The sequence below is a fragment of the Bactrocera latifrons genome, unplaced genomic scaffold (assembly GCF_001853355.1).
Source record: "Bactrocera latifrons isolate USDA-ARS-PBARC rearing strain unplaced genomic scaffold, ASM185335v1 scaffold_358, whole genome shotgun sequence".
NCBI lineage: Eukaryota > Metazoa > Arthropoda > Insecta > Diptera > Tephritidae > Bactrocera > Bactrocera latifrons.
In genome coordinates, this window is record NW_017536999.1 from 64,186 (window position 1) to 69,885 (window position 5,700).

Sequence of the window (5,700 nt, forward strand, 5' to 3'; positions counted from 1 at the left end):
ATTATTTGAAAAAATGGTTAACGTAGAACCGTACTATTGTTGTGAAAATTGTAATTCTGATATTATAAAATGTCTATTCATTAGAATTAGAACATATTTCTTAGTAAACGCTTTTAATAAAAAAGTAAAACAAAGTGATTTCAAAAACGTAAAGTTCTTGTGTGTTACACATACATAAATAGTAATCACGTCCGTTTACCTGCCTATATGAGTCGGAATTTACATATATGTATATATGTCTGTCASTCTGAACTATTTTATATTTGTCAAAAAGTTTATCTGTCGAAGGCCGCATTTCCATAGTTACCTTGATCTGAATTTTAGTGATTAGGTTTGAACGCTTATTATCAATATTTTTTTTTGTTTTTTAAGTTCGTTTTTGTTTACCTAATTTTTTTTATATTTATTTTGCTTTTTGTTTAAATATTTTCCAGTTGATTGTTTTGACATACATATATGGTCAATGTTATATTTTTAATGTAATTAATATTTATGAACTGACTTTATATGTTTATTTTTGTCTAGTCATATTTTTTATAATAAGTAGATTGATTTAAAACTGTATATATAAAAAGGGTGAAAATAGGCCTCCTGGGGAGCCGAACACCCAAAACAGATCGGTAGCGCGCCTACTTTGTAATCTCAGAGGTGGTGAGGAAGAGCAATAAACATCCAATAATCTTTTGTTCCAAAAATATTCTTGAAAGTTTTACATTACATATCTGTGCCTAAAAAAGGCAGATTTCGATCAGTGAAAAATTCTTGGAAAACAGCTGATTCTTTTGTTACTTGTAGGGTTATACAGTGCACTTCTTTTCTTGTTCGCGTCTGTACAAGAAGTGATGTGTGGAATACAATGCTCACGACAGACTGTAAACGACATCTGTCAAATATTAAAATACACACGTTCTTATGGACGGACCTATTTTGACAGCTGCACGACTACACGACTTCAGGCCAACAGTTGTCGTTCTCGCTAACTTCAATTTGATMCTATATTTGCCAACGACAGTAGAGTTGACAGTAGAATGGAAGATAGAGAGATGAGGAAGAGTGGTGATGCTACTAATATGTAAAATGTAAAATGCTCGACTTTTTTTCTTAAGGTTGCGTTCCATTACTAGATCCTAGTTCGGGTTCTTGGTGTAGTTAGGCTGGTTGAAGTATGTAGCGAATTTATTTGCTCGGTGAGAGTACGGCTGTGCGGCGTACTGTTGTCACTGGCCAATTGGTATGGTTAAGTGGTTGTTGCGAATTAATTTGCTGGGTGAGAGTACGGCTGTGCGGCGTACTGTTTCCACTGGCCACTTGGTATGGTTAAGTCTTTGTTGTGCAGTTCTCGGTTAGGCTTATTTATGACGGTTGCATAGGAGCCTACATGTGCGAGACTGGGTTAGGGTCTACAAGCGACCGATTAGATATAGTTAAGTGGTTGTTGAACAGTTCTCGGTTAGGGCTATGATGGTTGCATACGAGCCTAAACGTGCAAGTCTGAGTTGAGCGCTTTATCTCCGTAGGTTCCGACTTTGCTACCGTTTGCAGCTTGCGGTCGAAAAGGAGTTACTACTTTGAGTTTACGAGAAAATGGAGTTGCCGAAATATCCGTGACAGTGTCGACGAGGAATTTCGTATTCAATATGCGGTCATAAATGAATAGTTGGCGATGTGTTACCGTTGTTGGTAATGCGATGCGTAGGGTATTGAAGCGTTGCGCGGCGGCCGATTTTCAACGTGCGTGGGGGCTGATTGTGGCGTTGTGCACTTGATAGTGTTGCATGCAGCGTGGAGGAGGCGACTGATGCAAAGTGCGTTGAGTCGAATTCACTGCAGATGAAGCGATACATTGTGGACTCAAATTGATGTCAATCATATGTACCGTTGATATGTGCTGCAGTGGTTATAGCGTCATTTGTGGTTATGCGTGTTGCATGATGACGACTTGTGGTGCCTGCGATAATTGATATATAGTCGGAGGTTGTGGTATTATGTGCTGATGAATTTAGAGGTTGGGTAGTTCGTACATCAGGTTATGGAGGAACTGTTGCTAGCAAAATGATGATGGTGATTGCTGCTGCTACAAAGTTTGCGGCAGTGGTGGTGGTGTTTGCTGTTGCTGATGGTACATAAGCGGTGCTGTACTTATATGCGCTGCTCCAGCGACAGGTCATGCGATTTCAGTTGCATTTGTACGTGTTGGGTTTGCTGTTGTTGTTGTTGCTGGTTGTGGCCATGTTGTTGCGCTGTACTAGCCAAATGCGGCGACATGCCGATGGTGGTGGCAATCAATTAGGCTGATACAAATCGCTGGCGCTAATGTAGTAAGTCGTGGTACCATCGCCGGCGGCTAGCGCTGGCAAAAGGTTCGTAAGATTGGTTCTGGACGCCCATTGTATTTCTTGTCCGCTGCCGAGGCCGAGGGCGTACAGGTGGCGTATTGTGTTGGCCGTTTGGGTGGCAAGGTGATGTAGTGTTGTTAAACTGTAGTTGTACCAATTATGGTGTGCTGTTCAGTCGTCGGGTCACCAATTATGTGGGGATGTTAATATACCATAATTGGTTGATCTACCTGCGTGTGTCGTTAAATTGTAGGAGTCACCAATTATGTGGCGAGAATAATACACCACATTTAATATTTAAACGATTATTTATTAAGATAACTCAAAAGACTTTTTTACTTGTTGGCGTCTGTACAAGAAGTGACGCTTCTTAAAATTAAAAACTTAGGATTCAGTTAAAACTGTAAATTTCCAATAAGAATATAGAGAGAATGAAATAATAAAATAACTGACAAATAGTGCTGCCAGATGTGATACGTCTTACCTGTGTGCCCACTCTAGCAAATAAATGGTATTGCCATATCTGCCTAGTTGTCAACAAAAGAAAATAAGCAAAAACTTTATACACCAAATACATAAATGGAAAACGCTAAAAATCTTTAGCAATTTTTTATAAAAGAAAAAAGTTGCAGAAAGGAGTTCTACGCGAAAGAACTCTGAACAGTATAAAGTTTTTGCTTATTTTATGTATTTTTGATTCACCCGCTCGCGCTCTCCCCTTTCTCTCATACACATTTGCCCAAAATCTGCCGTTATCTGAAAGGTAGAATTAATTTTTCAACCATTGTGGGATCAGCGCGAACTGATGAAAGTTTTAGAATTAGGAGATATGGGGGACATCATAGATTAGAGTATAGGGAGAAAGAAATTATATTGGAATCTGAAAAATTTAATATGGTTTCACAGTTTCCGTTGAAACCAATGCATTTGATAGATTTAGGTGTAATGAAAAAAAATTTAAAATTACTTATTTCTAAAGGAAATATGTCCGTAATGAATGAGAAGCTGCGTTATTTGATAATTTTGTTATTCAGAGAAAGCAGGGCCTATAAAACTCATTGGAGAAAAAATAGAAATTTATAGGCCTTTTTTTTCTGAGACATACGACTATTTTCAAGAGCCCGTTGCTTCTGCAGATTTGGGCATACTTGTAGGTAAAGTTTCAGAAAACGAGGTAGTTTTAAGTAGGTTAGATATTAAATATAAGTATTTTTCCATACCTATAGATGATAAAATTCTTTTAGTTCCACTTATTATCACCTTTTTTATGATTTTTCATAGAATGAATTTCGATGACCTCGCAGAAGAAATGAATTCCGAAGTGGAATGCTCACACCCGTTGAGCCCTCATAGAGGTTGTATTGATCATAAATATTTTGAATTTTCTAATAATAATTTCTTACAGATAAGGTGCTTAAAAAAATATCTTAGAATCTCGTTTGCGCTCCTTCAGTAGAACCATCACAAATTGTGGTACCGCCACCATCGTCTGTCGGCCATGGAGGTATAATGTATTAATATATAAATATATTTGTACTTGCTTTATAAAAATACATTTATGTTTCTCATATATAATCCAGAAGCTGGATGCCATTGAGACCCATCTCACTGCCATTGAAAACTCCCTAACAGACAAAGAAAGTAACGCAGTATTACATTACCAAATGAAAACAGAAGCTAATTTTTATATTTTAATTTTCTAGATGCCAGAAAAGGTCGAGGTGCAGGCACAAAGTAAATTATTGCGCGAATGCCACGTCATAGCGGCAAAGACGCACCATTCAATAAGCCACATCACCGGTGACTTGGAGGGCGAGCACTACGTGGAGCTCGCTTCGAAACTGCCCATGAAATCGGAAGAGCATGTGCACTTCGTGAAAGACAAACTTTCACAAAAGGAAAGCACGGATGCTATGGTAAATATTGCGTTTTTAAATATTATGCGATTGCATTATAATTTACTTAATTTTTTTGTTTTTTTTTACAGATGCGGCTAATATTAAAGTCAAAGGGCGCAAAAGGCAGTGTGGACGGCATACTGCGTGGTATGTTTTCTGACGATCTAATGTACCGCTACAATTTAGAGGGGCGCAAGGAGAAGAAATAACTACTAAAGTTAAAGTGCGTAGGGCTAGATTTTGGTAGGTTTGTTTACAGGTATATATTTGAATGCCTTAACTTATAAAGAATAAAACCACAAACACTATATGTGGGGAGCTCCGGAGATTTGTGGGCTTATGCCACAATCGTTTTAAACAGAAAAAACATAAACTTAAGGCTAAATTAATATAAGTTTTCTTATTATTACTTATATATATATATTAGTTTTAAGTTATAAGAAATAATAAAAAAAAAACTGAATTTTATTTAAAAGAATTGAATTTGCTAGAAGTAACAAATGGTAGATATGCTTGTTACTGCTTGTTCTTGATAACCAAACCAACCACAGACATTCGGGTAACAAATACTTTTTGTTATCTATAACACTTCGGTAAGCTTTGCGCTAGCAAAAGAATTTGTAACCTGTAACATACTGTTAAAAGATTTGCTAACAAATGTATTAGTCTGTTCACGGTAAGGTAGTTATCGGATTATGTGGTTATTAGATTAAAAATAACCTCTATGCTCCGTGAACATCCTATATAGGGCACAATTCCGATTTTTTTGGCGCCGCGATCTGAAGGTACCGTTGGAAAGAGGAAATCCTCCTGATTAAAAAATATGTAGGGTAATAGGTACCGCAAATATTCGACCTTAAAGTTCAATAATTCGCAAAATTCGTACATTTCAAGACGCTATTTCACCACATTAAACACACTTTATTCACATTTTTATACACTCGCAGCAAAGTTGCTAAAGAGAGTATTATAGTTTTGTTCACATAACGGTTGCTTGTAAGTCCTAAAACTAAAAGAGTCAGATATAGGGTTATATACACCAAAGTGATCAGGGTGACGAGTAGAGTTGAAATCCGGATGTCTGTCTGTCCGTCCGTCCGTCTGTCCGTCCGTCCGTGCAAGCTGTAGCTTCAGTAAAAATTGAGATATCATGATGAAACTTGGTACACGTATTTCTTGGCTCCATAAGAAGGTTACGCCCACAAAATGGCGGAAACCGAAAACCTATAAAGTGTCATAACTAAGCCGTAAATAAATATTATATTAAAGATATTGAAATGAAATTTGGCACAAAGGATCGCATTAGGGAGGGGCATATGTGGACGTAATTTTTTTGGTAGGCGTGGCCCCGCCCCCTACTACCTTTTTTGTACATAACTCTGAGAGAAATAATGTATTTTTTTTTCTTGAGCAATTACTTGAGAGCTGGATACCAAGTAAAGTTATAGTGTAAACAAATTTTACAT

At 37.2% G+C, this 5,700-nt stretch overlaps 1 pseudogene; it reads left to right on the plus strand.

Annotated features, from left to right (window-relative positions):
• The first annotated feature begins 3,834 nt into the window (after positions 1 to 3,834).
• Positions 3,835 to 4,616, plus strand: LOC108971735 (annotated as a pseudogene).
• Positions 4,617 to 5,700: the final 1,084 nt, after the last annotated feature.